General features: G+C 39.2%; 1 protein-coding gene across 3 annotated transcripts in view; it reads left to right on the top strand.

The window, feature by feature from the left end:
* RNF38 (ring finger protein 38) overlaps positions 1-27,654 on the top strand; it is a 128,171-nt gene that overhangs the window by 24,212 nt on the left and 76,305 nt on the right. For all 3 annotated transcript variants that reach the window (XM_018052174.1, XM_018052173.1, XM_018052172.1), the window contains exon 2: positions 27,170-27,240. The gene's annotated coding sequence lies outside the window, so the exon portion shown is untranslated. The remainder of the gene's footprint in view (positions 1-27,169; positions 27,241-27,654) is intronic.

The raw sequence follows: 27,654 nt of genomic DNA, 5'->3' as shown, positions 1-27,654 counted from the left end.
TAGCCTTTTGTTTCTTTATATGTGTTCATGTCACTGATTAAGTTAGTTCTTCTCCCAGTCCATTAAGTGTTCTGGGCCTAGGAAAAACCTATTTCTTACCACTGCATTTTGGAGAAGGAAATGGCAACCGACTCCAGAACTTTTGCCTGGAAAATTCCATGGATGGAGGAGCCTGGTAGGTAGGGTACAGTCCGTAGGGTTGCAACGAGTCGGACACAGCTGAGCGACTTCACTTTCTTTCTTTCTGTAGTTCATTTTGGAGAAGGAAATGGCAACCCACTCCAGCGTTCTTGCCTGGAGAATCCCATGGACGGAGGGGCCTGGTGGGCTACAGTCTATGGGGTTGCACAGAGTCGGACACGACTAAGCAAGTAACACACACACACGCACACCACTGCATTTTAATTTACTTCACCATCTGAATCAACCCAGTTCTTGTAGTGAGTAGTGTGGGGCAGGCACTTGGACCCCCATACTTTGTTGCTACTCTATTTAATTTTACTCCAGTATGTGTGTGTACTTGATAATTTGACTAAACCAGTAGAGATGGAAGAAAGTTCTTTTTATTCCTGAATTTTCTGTTTGGTTCCTTAAGCTTTGAGTTAGTTTCTTCCTACTTCTGGTCACTTATGCTGGAAAAGTAAACTATGAGGTTTACAGCTAATACAACCTATTCTTCCTTTCTTCCCTCATTTATTTAGAGGTGTCATGTCTTATTTATTTTGGTTTGTAATGTCATGTAAGTTTCATGTGTATAGCATTATATTACTACTAATATATACACTATGGCATACCACCAAAAATTTAGTTTCCATCCATCATCATACAGTTGATACCCTTTGTCCCTTTCACCCTTCATCCCACTCCTTCCTCTCTGCTAATCGCTAAGAACAACCTATGTTTAATACTCTCCAGTACCTTCTATGGAGAAGGCAGTGGCAACCCACTCCAGTACTCTTGCCTGGAAAGTCCCATGGATGGAGGAGCCTGGTGGGCTGCAGTCCATGGGGTCGCTAAGAGTCGGACTCGACTGAGCGACTTCACTTTCACTTTTCACTTTCCTGCATTGGAGAAGGAAATGGCAACCCACTCCAGTGTTCTTGCCTGGAGAATCCCAGGGACAGGGGAGCCTGGTGGGCTGCCGTCTCTGGGGTCACACAGAGTCGGATACGACTGAAGCGACTTAGCAGCAGTAGCAGCAGCAGTACCTTCTATGTTTGTCAGACACCTGTATGGAGTTGTGGAGAAGGTGTACAGATAATTAATGGTGTGTGCTTATATCAAACAGTTATGCTATGTCTTTACATAGGATAATTGATATTTCTAATGTATTTATTCATCATTACAATTTTTAATTTTCAATGTCATTTTGTAGGCAGTTGATCATGATCTTAAGAAACCACAAGAAAAATGATTTTTTAATTACATGTGTGATCTTTAATTGAAAGCATTGGTTTTGGCCTTGAATATAGTTTTCATGTATTAAGAGACATGATTTCAGTGAATGAATGGAATTTCTCTTCCTTGTAAGTTAAAAAAAATTTTTTTGCATGAAGATAAAAAAGTTTTCCTCTAAAGTGTTGGATAGCAGTAGCCTAAAAACACATAGGTATAAAAGAGTACTTGTGCTGACTTTACCAATCACTGGAGAATCTTGTGTTTACAGATTTCCTGACTGAATAATTCTGTTTTCTTTTGAAAGAACTGTGAAATCAGTTAAGACTCATTCTTAGCATTTTACATGGTAGTGGAAGATGAATATGAAAATAAAAATTTCAAAAATTCACAAACCTCTGAAGTGAACAATTTTTATTTAGTGGTCTTGGAAGGAAAGGATTTCTATTTAAGCAGCATAGAGTATTTCGAGTTAATGTTTTATGTGATCTGTATGTGATGGAGTATGTATACGTACTCTCTAATACACACGCATATACTCTTCCCTTCCTCCTTCCCTCCCTCTCTCATATACATCCAAGGTGTTAAATATAAAATAATTCTTTATTCTTGGGAAACTCTTAAGACGGTTTGTGATCACAGCTTAATAAAATCATGATAATAGATTTATTCTCATAATACTAAGTATTCAAAACACCAAATGAGGACAGTATTCCATTCCCGATGTTTGACAAAGAGGTTTTATTTTTGGGCCATGACAGTGAAAATGCCAAATCCTAACCACTAGACCACTGGGGAGCTTCCTGTTTGGTTTATACAGCCCCTCCATGTTCTGGGAGAAAGCAAATACCTGTAATCAAGCTGGTCTTATCTTAATACAAGTTCCCCCAGCAGAAGTCAGGTTTTAGGATTTTGTTGTCTTATTCCTAGAAGGACTAGTGTCTCTGAATTTAAAGAATTTGGGTAAAATTTGTCCCTCTCAATGGTTTTGTCAGCTTGTGCCTTATCATATGATAATCTTGGAGAATGTGAATATTCATGTAAGTAGTGCAGAAAGCACTTGGACTAGAAATCAGCAGTTCTGACTATTACTGTCTTTATGCCTCTAAATAATCCTGCGACCTTGGCTGGGTCACTCCATCTTCCTGGGCTTTACTCATCTGTAAAACAGGAAGATTGAACTCTTATTGCTAAGATTCCCTTACCTTATACTACTAAAATACATCCATCATTAAATAGATCAACACAGTGGTCAAAACAGCCCAGTCTGTTGGTCTTCATACCTGGCACAATGTGGATATAGCTGTTCTGGACCCATGGAGGTGTGGGGCATTTGAGCTAGCCAGGAGCAGAAGCAATGGGCGTTTGTTAGATTGACTGAGTTCAGTAGGCAGGGAGCTGAATTGCTGGAAGAGGCCAAGAGAAACCCTCAGCTCAGAAGGGAAGGCAGTTTCCCTTGCAAGTCAGAGCTTAGGATAGGTCATTGAAGAGAAAACCCAAGAGCCTGGCATTCAGGAAGGGAAATGTCTAATTCTCCTTTGATTCTACAGCAGCAGACATCAGAAGTTGAAAATTGATGTTAGTAATGCTTGTGTATCCTGACAACTTTTAAATTAGTTTTAATGTTTTGCAAAGCAGAAGAATGCATATTATATTTTGTAATAATATCAGTAAATATGGTTGAAAAAAATTGTTTTAACTCAGCTGAATATCAAGAATATTTACCCAGGTGTAGCTTCTACTCTATACTGATGTTAGAAAGTTAAAAATTCCTGGGTTGACTTTTCTGTGATCTGATCAACTGGCAATTTTGGAAAGAAAGCAAGAATTAAGGAAAGTGAGTGCAAGTTTAAATTGACTTGTTTGCCTCCTAGCTTCATTCCTCTGGAGATGATTAAGAGCCTCCTTTTAATTTGTGCTTATTATTAAAGAAACAAAATCTTCTTAATTGAGATTAAAGTCCAGTTTTGCACTTGCAGTTTCTCATAAATTTATTTCTGCATATATGTGGAAGTTGAATGCTAATACGTTTGATTTTTCACATTTGTAGCAATGAGGCTTCGTTGGTTATAACACAAAGTTTTTGTTAACTAGTATAAAGATGTAACCTTGGAAATCTGTCCAATTATAAGATTTAATATTACTGCATAATCAATACTTAGGTATAAAATATTTTCCCAGGTTTTAAAAATACCTGTGAAATATATATGTATAAAAATATATGTAACAGATATATTTTGTTTTCAAGGGTTAAAAAAGGTGTGAAATCTCTATATTTGTAATATTATGGGCACACTTTTTATATTTATTATAGTAAATTTCAAACGTGTATAGATTTAGAGAGACTAGTGTAACGAATCCCTGTATAACCATCACCTGGTTTCAGCAGTTACCAGACTGACAGTTTTATTTCATCTACACTTCCACTTACTCCCCCTATACCTGACTTGGATTATTTTGAAACCATTCCCCATCTTGAGCAGCCATGATTCTCTCTTGCCACCTGGTGGCAGCATACCATAGTTTGAAAGTTATTAAGGCTTTTGAGGTTATAATTATAAAAAACAAAGGATAGGAGAATGAGGAACTATTGCTTAATGGTGATAGGATTTCTGTTTGTGGTAGTGAAAAAGTTTTGGAAGTAGATAGTGGTGATGGTTGCACAACACTATGAATATAACTTCTCCCACTGAATTCTACACTAAAAAATGGTTAAAATGGTAAATTTTATATCATGTATATTTCACTATAATACAGAAAAAACAAAAAAGGGGGAGATAACCTCATGACTGTATTTGCTAGCATATAAATACATAAAGGGATTCAGTAGTATGGTTCTTATGAAAAGAACTAGTATGTGTTTGTTATGCTGTCTTCTTTTTGAGGAGAAAGACCTAGTGAGCTTCCAGAATTTGAATAGCAAAACCATGATAAGTAACACACAAAATTCTAACTCCTTGGATATAGTGAGGGAACAACTTCCCCCACTCCCACCCCATTATATGGCCCAAAATGTTTTAAACCATGGCAGATCTCTGAATAGTTCCTTTATGAACCCAAACCATTATTCATTAGAGTTAAAAGTATTTGTAGAGATCAGGTATTGGGTGTTTTAAGCCGTTTACTGTTTAGGTCTAGTTCAACCTGAGATAATCATACACTAAAAATTTTTATGGGAGGAAGGTATGGATGTAGGTGCTTTCTGGAGAACATTGCAGATGATAAGAAAACATGTTTAGTATTCTAGATGCTCTTTTTTAAACATGTGCAAATAAATTCCAGAGAGATTGGCTGGAACACTGCCTCACAGCTAGTCAGTCAGTGGTAGGGCTGGGCTCTTTGTGGTTTACCATCACTACTTTATAGCATGTCAAGAGCAAGATAGTGTTCATCCTGTCTTGCTTTTTCCCTTTTCTTGTGTTCTTTTTCCTGATAATTGAGAGGTTTGGTTATCGAAGCCAATTTTTGGTAACCAGAAAACTAAGTCAACTAGAAGATGCAGTTTTTCTGAGAAGTCTGCTTGGAGAGGTTTTACTATATTTGATCATTGCAGTTAGCATTTGCATAATACTTTGATACAATTTATCGCAATAAACACGCATTTAGGAGCTGCAGAGAGAAGGTTTGGGGTAGTGAATCACTGACCTTAGTCAGCTTTAAGACCTGTTCTGCCCTTGCTCTGGTGTTAGCTCTCTGTATTCCTCAAGCCGAGTGATGCTCAGTGGAACTGGTAGAGGAGGATTTTTTTTTTTCTTGTCACATCACGCGGCTTGCAGGAAGTAAACCCATGATCCTTGCAGTGGAAGCGCAGATTCTTAGCCACTAGACCACCAGGGAATTTCCTAGATTTGATGAGCTTTAAAGGCTCCTTTCAGCAGTGCCATCCAGAGCTGTTAAGCTGAATGTGGGCTTCAGTATTGCAGTGAAGAATCAGTCTCTTCCATGCTTTTAGTTAAAAAGAATTCACAGGGTAGAAGCAGCTACTTTAGGATGCTCATGACAGTAATTATTCACATAGTGTAAACAAACCCAGTTTTGAAGTTAACATGAATAAATTTTTGTTTAGGGCTCAATACAGTTATTAAATTTTTTGAATGTTGAAATCTTGGACTTCTTCTTGGTGGAGGTCCTAAGGTTACTGGGTTTGAAAGAAAACAGAAAGTAAAAAAGGTAGTTGGCAAGACCATTTCCTTTCTGGGTTGACATTTCTGTTCCTTATACAATAGTTTTAAATCTCAAGCATGCTAAGAGGGCTCAAAACTTCAGAGTCTATAAAGTACTTGTATTTTCTTTGCTTCTCTAGGGGCTTATTCCTTTCCTTGGTTATCTATTTCAACAGGTCATTGGTTACTCAACCTTACATCACATTACCAAATGCCCACACATCTAGGGCTAATTATTAGTAGTTATTACTACTTAATAATGATTGCCTGTGGCTCAGATGGTAAAGAATCTGCCTGCAGTGCAGAACACTTGGGTTTGATCCCTGGGTTGGGAAGATCCACTGGAGAAGGGAATGGTTACCCACTTCCAGTATTCTTGCCTGGAGAATTCCAAGGACAGAGTAGTAGCCTGGCGGTCTACAGTCTGTGGGGTAATAAAGAGCCAGACATGACTGAGCAACTGATCACAATAATAGCTTACTTAGTAGTTATTACTAATTCAGCCAAAGGGAGAGAGATTTACATCTCTCCTTGGTGTCCCAGGTGGCACAGTGGTAAAGAATCCCCCTGCCAATGCAGGAAACACAGGAGACTCGGGTTCAATCCCTGGGTCAGGAAGATCCCCTGGAGAAGGAAATGGCAACCCACTCCAATATTCTTGGCCTGGAAAATTTCATGGACAGAGGAGCCTGGTGGGCTACAGTCCATGGGGTCGCAAAGAGTCAGCTACGACTGAATGACTGAGCACAGAGATAGCAGAATTTGTCTTCTGAATTCAGATTGAGTATCATGTCTTTCTATTCAGAAGTGTTTCTTTAATATTTATTATGTGCCCAGCACTGTGTTGGACTTAATGTAGCAGAACATTAAGTCCTGTTCTTAAGCAGTTCTTGGTCTAGAAGGAGAAGCAAACGTTGTGATGTGTTTTGACATGTTATGCGGGGGTCTGTGCAGCAGAAGGGTATCTAGATCATGCTGTTCAGGCACCATGATGAGACTCTAGAGTCAAAATTTTTAACCACACATGGTCACAAGAGCTTAATCAGTTTAATGTCCATGTATTTAAACTTAATCGTTTTTAGATTGCATTTTTATTTTAATGCAAAGAAATATAGTCATTTCCAAACCATGTCCTTGTTCCAAATTTTCTTAACAAGAAGCATAAGAAAAAAAAAAGCATTTCATATAAACTATTATATTGGACTTACATTGTTCTCAACTCTTGAGAAATTGCTGGGAAAATCTCACTGTGTTTATGAGCCCTTTATATTAACTCCTTGCCCTCAAACTCCAGGAAAAGAAAATAACACTTCATGTGATAAAAATCAGCATAACATTGCCAGAGCCTGTGCTCGAAGGGCCAGAGGTCCTGCCTGGAGGCTGTTAGCGTTATTAGGGCTCTGCAGGGCTGGCTTACTGAGAAACTCCCCGACCTGAGTGAGGTCCAGTTGTGCATGTGGGCCACACAGAACAGCGTGTGAGTTTTTAGTTTATTGTAGACTTTCCTATGCAAGAGCCAAAACTTTGTGGAGAAGGGAAGAAGAAAAACAAGGGCTAGATGAGAGGCAGAATGAGTGTAGGACTAGACAAAGCAAGTCGTAAACGATGGCTGTGTGGGATTGGCTCTCGTGTGCCGCTTCAAGGTGATATGTTTTGAGCCCAGATGAGAATTGAAAGGGAGGATTTCAGTACATCTTTTCCTAGGCTGTCACTTCAGGAGACATGTTAGAGCTGTGAGTTGTTTCTGTAGAGGAACATGTTCACTGCTGGTGTTGGTTGTTTAGTGACAGTCCTTGAGTGCAGCTGATGCTCAGAAGTACTGAGTTGGAAACCTGGATTAAGGAGCTGTAGCTTGGCTTTCCGGAGAAGGCAGTGGCAACCCACTCCAGTACTCTTGCCTGGAAAATCCTATGGATGGAGGAGCCTGGTAGGCTGCGGTCCATGGGGTCACGAAGAGTCGGACACGACTGAGCGACTTCACTTTCACTTTTTACTTTTATGCACTGGAGAAGGAAATGGCAACCCACTCCAGTGTTCTTGCCTGGAGAATCCCAGGGACGGGGCAGCCTGGTGGGCTGCTGTCTTTGGGGTGGCACAGAGTCCGACGCGACTGAAGTGACTTAGCAGCAGCAGCAGCTTGGCTTTCAGACAGCCATGTGCCTCTGTGCTTTAGGAGACTCTGTCACTCACCTGGTTCTGTCTCTCACCCTCCCCAGGTATTTTCTGGTCTGTGGTTTGACTTCCTGCCTTAGCGTGAACTGTTCGCTTACACTTTGTCTCATCCCAACTCCATAATTTATTTGTAAGCGTCTCTATACCAGTGTTATAGCCTCCATTGCTTTGATGCATATGGCAGCCAGTTATCCAATCTCAAATTGTGTACGTGGCTGACAAAGATTTCTCGATTTATAAAAACCATTAATATGAAAGAGAATGGAACAAATGATGATTAAGTTCATTTAGTTATACAACTAACTAAGTTAACAGTTATTAGAAAGCAAAAATTACATGAAATCATATTCTCTTGAAGTTGGAGACATGGCCATGAAATCAACTTGTCTTAATATGTCCATTGTCTTTTTCGCTGACCGTGTTCAATTTCTCTGCCACTTTCAGATTTTCTCAGAGAGCATCTCACAGTTAATTTCTTCCCACCTGGAATTTATCATTGTTGTTCTTTGCTTCTATTGAAGATTCTTGTTGTTAGGTTGTCTTTGAGTGTCCCTAAGTCACATCGTTTGTGGGTCTCTGTCCTTCAAGGCGGGGAGCATCATCAGAACATACTGCCCCACGGTGAGGAGGAGTGAGATGGTCCACCCTTGTGTCAGGTGCTGAACCCTGGTGAGGCCCCGTGTATGCTGAGTCAGCCAGTGTACTTTAGGAGATTTGAGCCTTTGTGGTCTCTGCAGAATCTGCTGAGGCCTAAGGGATACTGCAAGATTTTCTGAACTATCCATTCTGTGAGTTCTCAAAAATGACATTTTACTGAAGTATTTTGCTGCAAAGTAGCTAGCTGCCAGTTTATTGTCTCTTCCAGGCCTTTATTTCGTCAGTAACTTTCTAGTGAATTGAATTCTTTGGATACTTTTCAGCCTTGATTTTTAGTTGAAATTCCTCTTTATCACTATTGAAATCCTTCTGCCTTTGCTTCAGTGACCTGTTCTGTCCTGATCATTCAGTCTTTCCTTTTAGGTGCTTTGGTGGCTTTTTCTTTGTTCATGCCCCAAATCAGCAATGGCAAACTGGCAGTCTGTGGTTCAGATCTGGTTTGCTGACATGTTTTATTTAGTCCTTAAAGTGTTTTGAAAATGTTTATAGTAGTTGCCAATAATAAAAGGGTAATATTCTATATTAAGAATCTGAATGTAGCTTTTTTCAGGGGAATGAGCTGGCTGCGCTGGGTGGCCAGTCCCTTGTGGCAGTGTTCGTGAGGTCACTGGGAGGGGCGTGTGTCTGCTTCAGGGGCTGTGGCTCCATGCAGTGCACAGCACTCATTTGTTCATTGCCTAGTCTCTGCACCTTTGCGTTTGCAGCTCATGTTCCACAGCATCTGAAATCTGTTGTCTTCTCTCCATGTGCTGTCCCTGAGCACCTCTGCCTCATCGGCCACAAAAGCCAGGTGGACGAGTCTGTCTGCCATCTTAAGGAATGGTTTTTCAGTTCAGTTTGTGCCTGCTTTGCTTTTTAATCACATTATTTTTGTTGTTTTCAGGTCTATAAGGTTTGATAGCTTGAAATAATTTTCCAGTTCTATATATTAATTGAAACCTTTTATCTGCTTGTAAGTAAGTAAGTAAAGTCGCTCAGTCGTGTCCGACTCTTTGCGACCCCATGGACTGTAGCCTACCAGGCTCCTCCCTCCATGGGATTCTCCAGGCAAGAGTGCTGGAGTGGGTTGCCATTTCCTTCTCCAGGGGATCTTCCCAACCCAGGGATCGAACTTAGGTCTCCCGCATTCCAGGCAGACACTTTAACCTCTGAGCCACCAGGGAAGTCCTTATCTGCTTGTAGTGATTCCTAATTGCCATTCAAGAGTCCTATGTCCCAACAACTGGGTGGATGCTTTATTGTGCATAAAAATGATACAAAGATTGAGTCGCTTTGCTTTGACTTTTTTAATGTATGTATATAGTAGCATTGTCATTTTTCTTACTCTTGTGACTTTCATACCTTTGCTCTAACACCTTCGTGTGGAAACCTGTCTTTGAGGGTTATACCACACTGTCCTTTATTCCTCTTTGTGATCATCCACTGAGACTCCTGGCACCGACGTTCCTCTCATCCCACTCCCCTCAGTTCATGAGGGATTTTGTCATCTGGTTCATAGTGTTGCTCTCCTCACGCTGAATCTTACTGCCTCTGTGGCTGTGGACAATCCATTTAACATGCTGCCCTCTAGGAGCTTAAAATCTACTTGGAGATAATATACATAGTATGTAAAAACAGTAAAAGTCTTACATAAAAATAACATTTTAAGGCATCTACAGAAGAAGTGGCATAGGTTTTTGTTTGATAAATTGCTGATAAAGTTATGTAAGCAGTTTTTTGAAGGGTTGAAGTCTCTTTCAGCCTAGACTCATGTTTCTGTGCAGAGGTATTTCACTCCATGTAATTCCCTTGGTGGGTCTTTTTCTGGGGAGGAGTAGCTGATCTCATTAGAGAATATGGGCAAGGAACTAGTCAGGGCCTACCTCTCATTCTCTCTCCTCTCCCCTTTGCTGAACAGCCAGCCACTGGTAGCCTGTTCCTCTGACTTTTCCATAAGCAGACCTCCCTGTGGGGAAACCTGTGGTTTTCTATGACTGTGATGGAGCCAGTAAATTAGTTCAATTCAGTAGTGAAGTTTTAGGAAGACATTGTTGCTATGCCTTTAAGTTGCATTTTAAAACATGGGCTTTACGTGTAATAAAACCGACAGTTTGATCTCCATCTGTTTGGCTTTTCTGTCTTATTTCTTAATTATTCCAGAAGTGGGTAGGATAGGTAGCTGGGAGGAAGGGATTTTATTTAATGATCCCCTAAACCACTGTGGTAACAATTGCTAAGATGTTCTTAGGGAACATGATTCTAGCTTTCTTGAGGTTTGAGTTGAGTATTGAGAGAGAACAGAATTCAGGTGGGATTTTGTTGTTGTTTTATCGTTTTATTTATTTACTTTTGGCTGTGTGGGCTCTTCTCTAGTTGCAGTGAGCGAGGGCTGCTCTCTAGTTGTGGTGTGTGGGCTTCTCGTTAGGTGCTTCTCTTGTTGTGGAGCATGGGCTCTGGAGCACAGGTCCTTCCGGAGTTGCGGTTCCTGGGCTCTAGAGCACAGGCTCGGTAGTTGCGGTGCACGGCTTAGTTGTCCCACAGCATGTGGGATCTTCCTGGGTCAGGGATCAAACCCATGTCTCCTGTATTGGCAGGCAGATTCTTTACTACTGAGCTACTAGGGAAGCCCTCTGGTAGGATTTTGGAAGTGTGTTGACTTGAGAAAATGCAGGGAGATAAAGCTGAGTTCAAAGAACAGGAAGTTGATAGCTGGCTTGAGCAAAAGGCTTCAAAAGATGTTGGTAGTGATGATTGGCCAGGACAGATTGTATAGGACTTGGAATGCCTGATTGAGAAATTTGACTTTTAAATCTTTAAAGTAGCAGAAAGCAATTGATGGATCCTGTGTAGGGGAATGATAATGTTAAAGTGACACATTAGGAAAGAATTTTTTGAATTGATGTTTCAATATAATATAATACATAAAAGAATATATTATCATTAGTATCTAAGAGCCGGCTAACATTCAGTGGTAACACGTAATGTTCACTGTAAATCATTTTGGAAGCACAAATGATTTAATATACTAGGGAATAATCTTTTTTGAAGATAGTCATTCCTTAAGTAGCTGTGATTTCTTTGAACAGAAGGCTGCTGCACAAGTTGATTTAGATGGACTTGGTGTCATCTTTAGTGTTAGAATTAACTTCCCAAAGCAAGCCTTTTTGAAGGAGGTGTACCTTTTTTTTTTTTTTTTTTTTACTGAGGGATGTTTTTATTAATGTGTGTTGGACTGTTTGTAGTCTCTGGCAAAATAAAATGAGATGAGAAAAATAGTTTTGGAATCTGTCCAAGGTAATGTAATTCAGTATTAAGAAAGATTTGGCAGAGTAACCCTGAACAGGTAAAAAGCCTGCTAAATGAAATTACATAAATTACATCCTTACTTAGCAGCTGACATTCATGGAGTGGTTGGGTGCATGGCATAAATAAATGGCTGAGGTCACAATAGGTGCCTACCAATGTGGGCAAAGACCGTTTTGTAACCTCAACAGTACAGTATGAAATAGAGAAGGGTGCTCCTTTTCCGCTGAGCTTTCTGTTTTTCATTATTTCTTCTGCCGCTTTCTCCTCTGCCCACTCCAGCACCCCATTCCCCTACTTCCTAGCCACTATTGTGGTTACAGGGGCCATGCCCAGCTTTGCCTTGGCTGTGTTAGGTTGGCTGGCAGATGAAACCAAAAATAAGTCTGTCTGTGGGATTTTCAGGACTGTCAGACCATGAGCTACTTCAGGAAGATAGGGTAGAAAGGTTAAATCAGTATCTGGGGTGCTTTGTGTGAGTAATTTTTATTTTGATTATACAGGTAATACCTTTTTCTTTTATTATTGGTTTTCAATTATGCAAGTAGTGCTTGAAGATGCAGACAATATAAAATATGTAAATACCTCCAGTCCCATCATCCTTTTCATGAATAACTACTGTTAACAGTTTGTATATATTCCTGGATAAATGGGACCTTTTTGTATGTGTTTATTGTTTTGCACCTTGCTTTTTTTTCACTTTATGTATATTTGTGGTCTTTCTATGTCAGTAACTTTCATGAGGTCTGCATAATAAGTAGATCATAGGAAGGAATAGCAATGATTTATTTAACCACTTTCATATTGATGAATGCTGGTAAGATTTTCCCAGTTACAGGCTAAGCCAGTTTTTGGAGGTTTTCTTTGATATGTTTTAAGAATAACCAGTTATTAACTTTTTAGTGCCAGACAATGCGAAGTTTTCTATATACGTCATATAAACTTTGCAATAACCTATATCATAGGTGTTACACCCCTTTCCAGATAAGGAAAAAAATTAAAGCTCACTTGGCCAAGGTCTCATGGTCCATGAATGGAAGAACAGGGGTTAAAACCAAAGCCTGTCCCATCACAAAACCTTGCTTCTTTTCCACTTTTCATTTCTAAGACTATATTAACAAGTAAGAAAAAATTTTTTTCCAACAGTGCTGATGTTAGACTTAGCTTGAATATAATTTTTGTGTTCTAATTTAAAATTCATTTTTTGTTTATTTGTAGTTTTCCTCTCTGTTGCTTTTCATGCATAGCTCTGTTCTGCATAGATTTGAAATATGGCAATATGAAGTGGCCCTTGTGACTCATTATATCTGTTTCTTTCACTTTGTGGGTTAGAGAATAACAGTATACTGTGTAGCAGTATTCACAACTGAGTGAAATGTGTAGTAATAATTTTTTTTTCAATTCAAGTATAGTTAATTTACAATGCTGTGTTAATTACTACTCTACAGCAAAATGATTCAGTTATATATACATTCTTTTTTTGAAATTCTCTTCCCTTATGGTTTATGATAGAATATTGAATATAGTTCTCTGTGCTATACAGTAGGACTTTATTGTTGTGCTATACAGTAGGACTTTATTGTTGATTCTTTATTGTTGATCCAGCAGTTCCACTCATGAGGATATAAACGCTCACATCTGCTAACCTCAACCTCCCACTCCATCCCTTCCCCAAGTCCCTCCCCCTTGGCAACTACTAGTCTTTTCTCTATGTCTGTGATTCCATTCCTGTTTCATAGATAGGTTCATTTGTGTCTCAGCTTAAATTCCACATGTGAGTGATATCACATGGTATTTGTCTTTCTCTTTCTGACTTATTTCACTTAGTATGATAAACTGTAGTTGCATCCATGTTGCTGCAAATGGCGTTATTTTGTTCTTTTATTATGGCTGAGTAGTATTTCATTGTATATATGTACCATATCTTCTTTATCCATTCATCTGTTGATGGACATTTAAGTTGTTTCCATGTCTTGGCTATTGTGAATAGTGCTGCTATGAATGAAGGGATGAGCAGAAGACGTAAGTAGACATTTCTCCAAACAGGAAATATGCATGGCCGATAGGCACATGAAAAGATGCTCAGCATTGCTAATTATTGTTCAGTCGCTCAGTCGTGTCCGACTCTTTGCGACCCCATGGACTGTAGCACGCCTTGCTTCTGTGTCCTTCACTATCTCCCGGAGTTTGTTCAAACTCATGTCCATCATGAGTTGATGATGCCATCCAGCCATCTCATCCTCTGTCGCCCCCTTCTCCTCCTGCCGTCAATCTCTCCCAGCATCAGGGTCTTTACTATACCTGTGGCTGATTCATGTTGAGGTTTGACAGAAACAGCAAAATTCTGTGAAGCAATTATCCTTCAGTAATAAATAAAAAACAACTATATGGCCAGAATGAGGTGCCCCCTTACACCAGTCAGAATGGCCATCATTAAGTCTATAAATAACAAATGTTGGAGAGGGTGTGGAGAAAAGGGGACCCGACAGTTCCCCCTCCTGTTAGTGGGAATGTAAGTTGGTGCAGCCACTCAGGAAGACAGTATGGAGGCTCCTCAGAAAACTAAAAATAGAATTACCATGTGATCCAGCAGTTCCACTCATGAGCATATATCCAGACAAAACTATAATTTAAAAATTCTAAAAGACACATGCACCTGATAATAATTCTTAAGCTTCTGATTTCTGCATTATGAAGCTTTTTACCTTGGGTATCGCTTTGCCCTTCCCTGGAGATGCTCAACATTGCTAATGACTGTTGTTCTAATAATTATCATACTAAGAGAGCAAGAGAGGGCATCTCTCCCCAAGCAGGGGAAGATGTCAGGCCTCATACCTAGCCAGTTGAATAGAAAGAACTTTTTTCCTTCCAGTTAGGAATGGCGTTGACAGTTCCCCCACCTCCCTACCTCTTTGACTTTGTGGAAGTAAATGTATCCGAGAATGAGTGTGCTTTCCTATCTCCAGGCCTTTGCCCTAGCTGAATGAAAGCTTTGTACTGTACTGTTCTGTATTGACTGTCTTGAAACTCTTCCTGCTTGTAAGTGGATTGGGATGAAGTATGGAGAGAGGAATCTTGAATACTTGGTTTAGAGCAGTGAATCTAATTGAGAATTCTGGACTACTTTGAAGATCTGTTTAAAAAAAAAAAACACTCACTGGATTGCCTTTGCACTTAAGGTCTGAAGTTAACCATCTTGACAAGCTATTTTAGGCTTTGTTTTCCCTTCGTGGGTTGAAAGTTGACTGAAGCTAGGACCCATGTTTTTGATGCTTTTACCCTCCTTCCAGCACCAAGCTCAGTCTGACAGCGGCATTAATTGGCTTATCACTCATCAGATGATAAGTGGACACTATTTTTTAGGTTGTTGCCCTTAGAAAGCTTTGAATTTGAGTGGAAAGGTTTAGTTACCCAGATGGAGGATAAACATTTTACAACCAAGGATGTGTGAATAATTTTAGGAGAGATAGCAACAGTAACTGACCCAAGTTTAGGTAGATTTTCCTCTGAGTTGGTTTTATGTACTGGCATTTATATTTGGTCTCAGTAACATATATGACCATCTGCTACTGGGTGAGAAATGGCATCTTGGATAGTAAGGTTGACAGGTGAATTCTCTCATTCTTCTTGCCTTACTCAGCTGAAATGCCAGGAGAGGGAGGGAAGGGCTGGCCACGTGCCACTGCAGCCTGAGTGGACTTTTAAGTAGCCACTCCTATCCTATTTTTTTCTTCAATGTTCATCTGTGTAGGGGCAGCGAAAAGGGAAGAGGAAGAGCCTGACTTTTTGCTCCTCTGGTGGTAGAAACTGCTTTCTCTCAGAACTAGCAAGTCAGGAAACAAACTTCAAAGATTAGTGACCCAGGTTGCCATGGTAAGGCTGAAAGATGGATGGCTATTCATTTTTATAATATTTATTCTTATGTTCCGATTCTTTAGAGCTAATCTTACTGTGTCTTTTCCTGCTATTGATTGTGCTTCTGTAAATTAGAATATTTCCCAAACATTATAGAAGAAAAAAAATGGATGTAAATGAATCTAAGATGATTTTTTATCTATCATTACTATTTTAATAATGGGCAGTCATCTTTTAGAAAAGGAGCTGAGTGGTTTAACTCTTTCCAAATTGAATTGAGCATTCCTTTCCTTTGGATTACCAGTTTAATGTCAGCTTTCCCATGGAGATCGTTTGGTGCATCCCCAGATACTTTACAATGAACTTAACACAGGTTTTTACTTTTCTACTCACTCTTAACATTTTGGTACCTTCCTCATAAAAACAAAACAGAACACCCTGCTACCACTCGGGAGCAAGAAAAGCCTAATTTTAGTGGAAGATTCACCTACAAAACGTTATTACACAATTATGAATATACACACAGAAGGCTGTCTTTAGCATTAAGAGCTGACAGCATTATATGGGAAGCTTAATATTTAAATGAGTTGTTTTGTGATTTGAAACAGGTCTTTTTTTTTTAAAGGCAATTCAGAGAAGTTTTTTAAATTTTAGTTGATTTACAGTGTTGGGCTAATTTCTACTGTGTAGCTTATACACATATATACATTCTTTTGTATATTCTTTTCCATTATGGTTTGTCCCGGGAGATTGGATATAGTTCTCTGTGTTTAACCGTAGGCCCTTGTTGTTTGTCCATTCTCTGTGTTAAACTTCGCATCTACTAACCCCAGACTCCTAGCCCATCCCTTTCCTACCCCTTTCCACCTTGGCAGGTCTGTTCTCTGTGTCTGTGAGTCTATTTCTGAAACAGGTGATATTTTTTAAGAACTAAAAACCTGTAAGCCACAGTATATAAGAAAACACAGAAACCTAGCAAGAAATGAGGTTATATTTGTTGCCTAGAAAACTCTACTCTCCTTGGGAGAGCTTACTTATTTCTGAAATTTCTATGACTTATCATTTTGATCCAAACACAAAATGTGACATAATTGTGTTGGAGGACTGGATGAGATAGGAAATGGAACAGGAGGAATGGAAGAGTTTAGTTGTCTGATAGTACTATGACCAAAATTAAATAGTGAAAGTGTTAGTCGCTCAGTTGTGTCCAGCTCTTTATGACCCCATGGACTGTAGCCCTCTTGGCTCCCCTGTCCATGGAATTGTGCAGACAAGAATACTGGAGTGGACTGCCATTTCCTTCTACAGGGCATCTTCCTGACCCAATGATTGAACCCAGGTCTCCTACACTGCAGGCGTGTTCTTTACGGTCTGAGCCACCCGTTCAGTTCAGTCGCTCAGTCGTGTCTGACAAGGAAGCCCTATAAATAACATAAAATTTGATAGCCAAGCAATAGTCATATATACATATTATGTAGGAAAATTGAGGTCAGTACTGGAGGGAATGCCTAAAAGATTTGATCATGCTTGCCTCTGGGAGGGGAGGCTAGAGACTGGGGTGGGGTTGATAGTAGAGTTCTATTTTCATCATAAACCACTTCATTCTTTTTTATTTTTTAAACTTAATACGTGACTAAGCTTACATTTACAAGATGACATTTCATAGAATTGACTGGGAAATGCGTCTTTATTTGTTAAAATATAAGATAAGTGAAAGGCAGAGAGAGACCTTTACTTATATATACCATGTCCCTAGTGCCTAGGATAGATCTGACACAGTGGGGTTTGATAAATATTTATTGAATGAATAAAGCAATTGCAGAAATGAAACTGGAGTATGAATGAGATTAGAACCTTCAGGAGAGAAGGCAAATGCTGTCTGCTGAGCTGTAAACTCCATAGAGCAAGGGAGTTTTTTGCTTGCTTTTTGCTGTGTCTTATACATGGGTGTCTGCTACAGAGTAGGTACTCAGCAGATGCTCAGGGCTCGCTTTAAAATGGATTATTCAAGAATTATAGCCTTGAGGGCTAGAAGTAAGGGTACTTCCCTCAGCTTGTGTCTTGTTGCATCTATTCAGTTGAAGCATACTCCTTCCCTCACTTGATGGATCCTTTGTTAGGCATAAAATCAGAGCTAATCAATTGTGCAAAGTCTTTGTATTCAGTAAACTTTTTTAGTGGCGCTTTCTATGACCAAAACTTGGCATTAGGTTCTGCAGAGGTTATAAAGATGAATAAGGCTCAGTCTCTTGACTCCAAAGAAAATACAATCCAGAAGGGAAATCGAATTTCTATGCATTTAACTGTTATATACAAAACGTATTATGAGGCCTGAGCAGCTTGTGTGGGAGAAAGGATGATGATTCAGGAAGGCTTCCTTTCCTTTCTCTCCCCATCTATTCCTACCACCCTGACTTTCACTCTTTTATTTCGTTTCTACCTAACTTTGTTTCTGCGTTTACTTAGTGCCTGCCATGAGCCAGGAATTGTGCTCCATGCTAGAATATGAAAAGATAAATTAAGGATCTTATGGTCTGATTGGAGAGACATGTAACCAAAAAATGACAGTATGATCAGTGCAATCGAAGAGTTCTAGTGAAAAATTAAGGAATTAGGCAGTGTTTCACAGGCACATCAGCAGCCTTGGTTTGAATAGAAGTGTTATTCATAGCACCGTTTCTTGAATTCCTATGTGCCAGGCACTGTGCTGTGAGCATTTTCATATATTTAACCTTAATAATGATCCTCAGAACAACTCTGAAGTAGATGTAAGTAGATATAACTATTCCCACTTTAGAGCTGAGGAAGGCATGTAATATGTTGAATGACTTGCCTTAGATCACGTATTCAGTAGATGACTAAACTGTATCTAGGTCTGACCCCAAAGTTCATTCTATTCAAGAAAGAAATAGAAATGTGTAATGATGTTAGCCACTTTGGAAAACAGTTCCTTAAAAGGCTGAGAAGAGGTCCCTGTGACCCAACAGTTCCACTCGAGAAGTAAAGCAAACATCAATGCAAAAATGAATGGCATAACAGCACTATCGACAATAGTACCGAAGTGGAAACAACCCAGATGTCCAGCAGTTGATGAATGGTTATCCACACACTGGAGTATTATTTTGTCATAAAAAGGAAATGAATTGATACATGTTATAACATGGGTGAACCTTGCAAACGAACATTAAGCTAAGTGAAAGAAGTCAGGTATTGTACAAAAGCCACATTTTATGAGTTCTTTTATATGAAGTATCCAGGATAGGCACATACACAAGCTAGACTGGTGATTGTCCGGGGCTCATGGAAGGGAAAAATGAGGTGTAATGGCCTTAGGTTTCTTTTTAGAGTAATGAAAATGTTCCAGAATTGATTGTGATGATGGTTGCACAACTTTGTGAATATACTTAAAAAAAAACATTAGCAAGCACACAGTTTATATTAGTAATGTCTTAGAGTGTATTAGTTAGTAGAGTTTGTCTAATAAGCTTTTTTTTCTGTTTTGGTGGTCCTTTGTTTTTTATTTTCTTATTTCTGTTTGACTGTGCTGAGTCTTCGTTGCTACTCAGGCTTACTCTCTAGTTCCAAGAGTGAGGGCTGTTCTCTGGTGTCAGTGCATGGGCTTCCCATTGCAGCGGCTTCTCTTGCTGTGGAGCACGGGCTCTAGGGCGCGCAGGCTTCACTAGCTGCGGCTCCTGGGTGCCAGAGCACAGGCTTGATAGTTGCGGTGCAGGGGCTTAGCTGCTCTGCGGCGTTTGGGATCTTCTGGATCAGGGATTGAGCCCATATCTCCTGCATTGGCAAGTGAGTTCTTTACCACTGAGTCACCAGAGAAGCCCTGTCTAGTAAGTTTTAAATAAGTTTTCTAAAAATAGTGCAGTCTGTTCTGCAAGTTCATTTGGAGAAAACTTGAAACATTAAGGATAGATGATTAGGTAAAGTTGGATTTTAACAACTGGGTGATACTAAATCTTTGGAGCAGATATCTTTTGGAAGTTATTAGTTGGTTGTTAAAACCTGGAACCTTTGTGACACTTTTCTTTGCAGCTGTGCTGTAGACTCTGGTTTCCCAGTACCAGTTGTGAAGGCTACTGCAAGTGATATGACTAAAACCCAGCAAGATCATGTTCTAGAGTGTAGCAGTCTCCAGGCCAAGGATTGGATATGGCTCAATATGTTTTCCTGTCCTACTATAAAATCAGTCACTTTTACTCTTTTGCCAGAGTAAAAGGAGAAGAGCCCTAAAAAAAGCAGTATATGGGAGCAGACCCAAAAAATCAGACTCAAGTGCTGAGAGGATCTTTTAGACAGTAATTACAGTGACAGTAAGTCACAGTGACACTTTTCTTTGCAGCTGTGCTATAGACTCTGGTTTCCCAGTACCAGTTGTGAAGGCTACTGCAAGTGATATGACTAAAACCCAGCAAGATCATGTTCTAGAGTGTAGCAGTCTCCAGGCTACAGGCAAAGTGCTGGGGCTGGCTTTTATAAAGTCTACCTGTCTCTCTCAGTATAGAGTGAACAAGACGTAGCTTAGGGTTTTGTTTTGTTTTGTTTTTTTTAATTGAGTTTAAATGCTTTTTAGTATCTATGCCAATTATTTGAATTGTGGTGGTTGGTAGGCTAATTAAGTTTTCAGAAGACTGATTTGGAAGGGTTGTTAATACCTCAGAAAACAGGACCAAATTTCAGAATAATTAAGTTGTATAGAATACCAACTATGTGAAGGACCTGTACCGGTGTCCTAAAGAATCTAGAAGCTGTGTACGACCTAGCATCTTTTATCTAAATTTCACTGCCTCCTTGTGAGAACTTACAAATCCATCTGCCACAATCAAAGAATGAATTCTGCCTTGCTATCCTGTCTTCGGATTATCAAGGAGATTCTGTCAGGACATGACTTCCATCATAGCCCACTTCTGACCCAAGTTAATCACTTGACATCCTTGGGACATATGGGAAATAACTGTTCCAAGCCTTGATCATAACCTTGTGTACTTAAATGAAGTGAAAGTTACTCAGTCGTGTCCGACTTTTTGTGACCCCATGGACTGTATAGTCTACGGAGTTCTCCAGGTCAGAATACTGGAGTGGGTAGCCTTTCCCTTCTCTAAGGGAAGAGGTTGAACCCAGGTCTCCCGCATTGCGGGGGGATTCTTTACCAGCTGAGCCACCAGGGAAGCCTTTGTGTACTTAATTGATGTAATAAAAGCCCTGGTTAGATCACTGAAACATGAGGTTCAGTCCTTACCTGCCCATTGTTGGCCTCAGGCCAGGCCAGGTCAGTGATTCTATGTCTGTACTCCTAGTTCTTGGTATGTTAGAGAGACATCACCTTTGAGGAGTTTCATGAATGCGGCAGGCAGGCACACACTCATAGGTTGGTCTCAGCGGCTTTCTCCAAGGTATTTTTGTCACAAGTCATTATGGATTTGGACTAGAACTTAATAACAAAATGAGTAGAGTAAAAATATCCCTGCCTGCACGTAGACTAACAGTTGCATCTTAGCAGAGATGCAACAATTGCCACCAAGATCATTTTGTAGACAGGGTCTCAAAGGAGAGTGAAGGTAAAGGATAGTTCAACTCAAGAATCCTGCTTGTAGTCATGGGGGTGCTGTTGGAGCCCCCTGTATTGCATGGCTCCACTGTATGTCTTGTGGGAGCTTAGCTCCCCAACCAGAGATCCAACCTGTGTCTCCTGAAGTGGAAGTGCAGAGTCCTAACCACTGACCGCCAGAGAATTCCATCTTTTTCTTTTTTTTTTTTTGAGTCTTTTTTTCTTGAGTTTGTTTGTTCCATTAGGTCTAGTATTCCTAGGGATACTTGAAGCTAGGCCCCCCTTTTTAACAGATATCATGGAAAATCAGAATATATGGATGGACAAAGATAAGAAAAAATTTCCTCCTGTCACCCAAGGACTATCATTGTTATATCATAGTGTGTATTCTTCTGAATGTTTCCTTCACATATCTGTGTATGCATGTATTTGTTTAACCACCATGAAATCATACTATTCATATTCTTCTTTACTCTGCTTCTTTTAAACATTTTTATTTCAGTAAATTTTCATCTCATCTAATTTTACCTTATTCAGATTTTTCCAATTATCTCCCAAATACCTTTTTAACTGGTTTATTTAAACTAATATGCAGTTTGGTATGCACATTGTATCTGATTATTTCCTTTAATTTCTTTTAATCTAGCACAGTTCCTATCTTTTCTTTTTCCTTTTAGAATAATAATAACACTGACTTACTGAGAACTCCTGCAGAACCAACTTTTGGATGAGCTGATTGCTTCCTGTGATGTCTATCCCCTGTGTTTCCTGTAAACTGGCAATCACATCCAATAGTTTGATGGAGCCAAGGAAAGTATTTTTTGCTTGATTACCAAGCAGAGGTGATATCTGAATTTCACAGTGTATCACATCAGAAGTCACATCTGGTTGGCCCACTGTTAATGATGCTAAGATGGGTGATTGGATTAAGGTGATGGGATTTTATCATATATGGTGTCCTTAGGTTCTCCCTGCAATGACAGATAGTGTTTGGCAGTTTACAAACTCCCATCAGCCATTCACCTAACGATTTTAGCCCTTGGTGATCCTTGCTGGAATCAACCGTTTTGTGCAAAATGATGTTTTCTAATTTTGAAATTCCTTCTTTATGTGTTGGCACTCTTCTATAATATAGAACTAGGGCTGTTCATTTAGTCTAAAAGGTAGGATAAATGCATGCTTTTTAAAAAGGTACTATTAAGGAACTCCTAGATTTTCATGAATATGAAGTGTTTGGGTTAGTTACGGTCTTTTCTTATTTTTGTGTTTTTTTTTTTTCTTTTTTTTTTTCAATACTTAAACTGATAAAACTTTGGCCAGTGGGAGCTGCTGCTTTTGGTCCTGTAGAACAGGACTCAGAAAGCAGGTGGTGCTTTGGTTGGTTCTGTTGCTCTTGCCATTGTCCACTTTTGTAGCTCAAAGCCTTCACTTTTAAACACCTAAATCTTTGGAAATTCCTTGGTGATCTAGTGGTTAGGATTCTGCGCTATTACTGCCAAGGGCCCAGGTTCAATCCCTGGTCAGGGAACCAAGATCCTACAAGCTGTGTAGTGTGGCAAACAAACAAACAAAAGCACAGAAATCTTTGTTTATGAGGTGACAACTGCTAGCTATTGAGTCTAGGAAATGCTTAAGAGAGGCCCACTTCATACTGCTAGATTAACACACTACCATTACAGTGCATTGAGGAATGATTCTAACTGTTCAGAATGCAGCATTCTCATGACAGCTTAAAGATCCCTAACCATTTTTAAAGAGCTGTGCACATTTTGCCCAGGCCTCTGCAGTTCAGTTTTGTGGTTTAATGCCTCTTCTTTTTTATACTCAGATTTCAAGGAATCTGCATGTATCTCAATGTTTTTTCTGCTGATGTTTATTTAAGAAGATTATATGTTTGTTTCGCAAACTTAATACAACATTTTTCTCTTCAAAGCAATGTGCTGAAGAGTTTCAGTTACATTCCAACTATCCTTGAGAGAAGATGACATTTGGAAAACCATGCTACATGACAGCAAAGGAGATGTGAGTTCTAGATGGGCCTGGCATTAGGAGACAATATTGCTGCGTATAAAGAACTGTTAATGGTCTTGTTTGACAATGTTTAAAGTATATAGTGGTGATGATTGACAGTGTTTCAAGTATATAACATACTAGCATGATAATTTGCTACAAGTGTGTATTTATTGTGTTTTTAGCTCCCTTTTTTGGAAAGAAAAAGCAGTAGGAGATATGATCAGAAAGATCTAGGATACCCTAGATCAAGGTCATATGAGACCTTGTAGATGAAGGAGTAAGGACTTTGCATTTTATTTTGAGTGGGAGAAGTAACCAAGGGTTTCAGAGGAGGAGTGACATGATCCATCTGAACCTCGAAAAGCGTCATTCATGCTACAACATGGAGAACAGACTTGGGAGGGGGTAGGAAAAGTTCATGGGGAAAAGCAGAACTAAGGAGACTAGTCAGGACACTATCACATTCGTCCAGGTGTTAGCTTAGGTAGCAGCGGTGAATGATGCTGAGTAGTTATAGTTCAGGCATATTTTTGAAATGGGACCAACAGGATTTGCCAGATCATCAAATGTGGGATGTGAATTAAAGAGAGAAGTTGAGGGAGATGCCAGGGGTTTTGACCAGAGATGCTGGTGAATAGTTATGCCATGTCCTGAAACTGGAGGTAGGCTTAGAGGACAAGATCAAGAGCTCAGTTTTGGACATGTTATGTTTGAGATGATGCTTAGATATCTAAGTGATATCAAATAGGTAGCAGGGTATAGAAGTCTGGATTTCCTTGGGGTGGGAGGGGGGAGAGCTTGGAAGTTAAAATTTTGGTGTCATCAGCCATGGGACTAGTTGGGATCACTAAAGGAGTGAATATAGATAGAAAAGAGAAGTCTGAGGACTTACCCTTGGGACATTCCAACCTTTATAAATTGGGGAGATGAGAATTGAGCAAAGGGGACACAGTCAGTGATGTAGGAAGCTTTCCTGAGGCCAAGTGAAGAAAGGGTTTCACGAAAGAGAGTCGGGTCAGCTGTTAACCTTCTAGAAGTCTTACACTTTTGTGTTTTACATTTAGGTCTGTGCTCCATTTTGTGAAAAATATGGTCAGTGTCTAGGTTCTTTTTTTTTTTTTCCCTTTGGTATGTGGATGTCTGTTCATTTACTTTTAATGCTCTCTTTTGAAGGAGGTTTTTAAGTTGCTAAATTAGGTATCTTAACCTTCATTTTTCCTGGTTCGTGGAGTCCAACTTTTTGACGATGGTCCAAAATGGTGGTCTCCCCCACAGTTGTTAGATGGTATTATGTGAACTATTTCCAGCACAGTTTCGTTCTTCTTAGACTATGTCCAGCAGAAAAACACATAACATCATACCTTAAATACAAGGGTTTTGCATAAGGATAAGATAAATGTCTGTTTTGGTACCTCATTGAAAGGTATCTAATGTATGCTTATATTTCATCAGTTCTTAGGATTCTTTTCACCAGTCTGATTTTAGTATTGCATGGTATTAGACTAATAGGAGACAGAAAGTATAATTTTTACCAACTTCTGGAGACACATCTACAAAATCTTTGACAGAATAGTTTGTTGTGACTAAATTTGTCATTCTATATTCTCCCAGGAGATTTTAGTATTTGGAGATATTGTTGTGTATATATATTCTTTCTTCCAAATCATGGTTGTTGACTATTAAATATGTTAATTGTTATTATTAGTACCCGTGGGAACTCTATGGTTTATATTATTCTTATCTGTAATTGAACCTTTTTGGCAACTGGACCTTCTCCCACCTTATCCTTCCCAGAATTGTCATCCAGTGGCAAAAACTTGTTAAGCTTAATAATCTTTCTTTCTTTTTTTTTTAATTGGAGGATAATTTCTTTACAATGTTGTGTTGGTGTCTGCTGTACAACAATGCAAATCAGTCATAACTCTCTCTCTATATATCCCCTCCCTCTTGAGACTCCCTCGTACCTGCAATAAGTTTATTTCTGAAAAATAGAAATTGATAATAAATATTTGCAAATGCTTTTTCAGCATCTTTTGATGTGATCAAACTTTCTAAGATTGATTCTTATGCTAATACTTTGTTGATAAATTTTGTTGAATTAATTAAGGAATCAGGCCTTTCTTAAGACAGACGAGTAGATCATGGTGACATACTTACTATATCACATATGCAGTTAGTGTGCTCTAATATATACGCCTAACTATGTTTAACATTTTTATTCTTGTGTTTGAGGTTAATTTGTTTTCTTATTTTAATCCTGTTTGTATTTTATAATCAGTATCATATAAAATGGGAGACAGTGGTTTATATTAGGAAGTTAGGAATGTCACTGTCACTGGGATTATTGAATCTGTACATTTGAAGAAATTATGTTACATTTATCTAATAAGGACTTTTTTGGCCATACTGCGCTTGTGGGATCTTAGATCCTTGGCCAGGGATTGAGCCTGGGCCCCTGGCACTGAAAGTGCTGAGTCCTAACCACTGTGCCATGAGGGAATTCCCTTAAGACTTTTTATCCTTTATAACTTTTAATAATTTTCTCTGTTATTGCCAATTATATTCTCATTTTCTTTTATGAATATATAAGGCTAATATATGATAAAAGTCTATCTTTAAAGTCTAAATAGTTATTTCAGTACGTGCAAAATAAAAATTTTTAGTATTAAGAAAATGTGTCAGTTTAGTTGGTAGCATTCTTTCTCAAGGATGTGGAATACTAGGACATCTGAAATGATGACATTGTCAGTTTTATAAAATATGGTACCTATCAGTGTAACATCCACAGGAATGACAGTGGGGTATCTTCTTAGGTTCAACTAAACACTTGCACATTCAGACTGCTAAAGCCACCGTAGTTCTCACTTGGCAACACTATTCAGAAGGATATAGGACAGAAACTGTAACTCGTCTGTTAGATCAACTGTCAGACAGTGGGAGTCTGTGCAGCAGTTCATTCTTTCTGAAGTCTCTTCTCACAGCTAAGACTCCAAGAGATAAGATCCACGTGGGGTGGTGCAGGGAACTCCGTGGGCATGGTTTCCAGGGTCTTTTGCCAGGGATATACGTGCCTAATTAATTACATATCGCCACACTCAGAAGTTCAAGAACATGGCTTCCTACATTCCGTCTGCTTCCAGTCCAGATGCAGTTAACTAATTTGGTAGTTTCTGTCATAAACACTGTTGCCAGATAACATAGGTGGCGTGCTGTCTTAATCAGGTTCACAAGCATTAATCCAAGGTTAAATTCTCACATATAAGGAGAAGGGGTTTTGCTCATTTTGGTCCACAGTCACGCTTGCTGATTTTTTCACTTATGCCTTCTTGTTTTATACAGTATCATCTTTTCTTACTCCAAGATTATTTTTTAAATCAGCATTTTCTTTTAAAATTGGTTTTACATAGATCTTGAGTCATCATTTTCTGTATGGTGAGGTAGAAACTAAAACTTTTTTCAGATGGCTCGTCAGTTGTTCCAGTCATTTATTGCGTGGTCATTTGTTTTCCTATTGGTTAGAAATGTCACTGTTGTCATAGAGCAGTTACTAGGAGATAGTTCTTCAAGTTAACAAATGGTTGGGTATATTAAAAATGTATATTTTTTAAAGTAATAAAAACCTGCTTATAATCATGTGATTGTGTATTAGATTGTGTTACTTGTATGCTGAGAATTTATAGTGTCAGTTTTTTTCCTTAAAGCAAGTATATGTAGTCTAAAAATCAGTATTCTTTTTTCTAAACAGAAGTTTGCCTTATTGAAGGCTGTTTTGCTTATTTAGATGGCCTTACTCAGAAAATTAACCACTCAGTGTAGTGGAAAGTGGTGAATTAAGGGTTTGAATAATGGGGTTCTGGTTTCAGACCTGCTGTTTCACTGACTGCTCCTTTGTGCAAGTCAGCCTGTCTATGTTTTGTTTTGCTCAAACTGCGCGAATAACAATCCCTATCCTGCCTGTTTCCGAGTATTGTTGAGAATTAGATGGGATGATGGATATAAAAGCACATGTAATTAGTAAAGCAGGTTAAATGTAAGGAATTATTGCATCTTAACTTTTCCTCCCTTTCTCTTACAGGTAGTGTTGGTGCTTCTTTTCAGTGCCAGTCCATCCATCACGACCACATTTGTCATGATGACAGTGACAAGGTGAGGTCCGTGTTGATGTCTACAATGTCGAAAATGCATGCTGCCCTGTATCACTGAATTCACTTGCATAACTCGGGATGTAGAGGCAGGAGAGTGTGACTTGGGGGGCACAGTGTTGAGATACAGAGGGCCTTTCTGGTTTGTTGCTGCGTTGTTAGACTGCTCCAGAAAACTTGCAGGTAATTCCAGGAGGTGGGCTGGACTCCTGATAACCCTTCCATTTCCTTACCCCCATTCCTGTCTCTGTCACTGCACTTCCTCTTTTCCTGAACAGCCTGGATGGATTATCTTAATATCCAAACAGGTGTTTCCAAAACTGATAACTATCTCAGCAATTTGTGTGTGTTTCCAATTTGAAATATCTTCCACATTCCAGTTTGGTCTGTTTTGTAGTTGACTATATTATGGCTTCTT

The sequence above is a fragment of the Capra hircus genome, chromosome 8 (assembly GCF_001704415.2).
Source record: "Capra hircus breed San Clemente chromosome 8, ASM170441v1, whole genome shotgun sequence".
Lineage (NCBI taxonomy): Eukaryota > Metazoa > Chordata > Mammalia > Artiodactyla > Bovidae > Capra > Capra hircus.
Note: the sequence above shows the minus strand (reverse complement) of the source record. Positions and strands in the feature narration are given on the sequence as shown.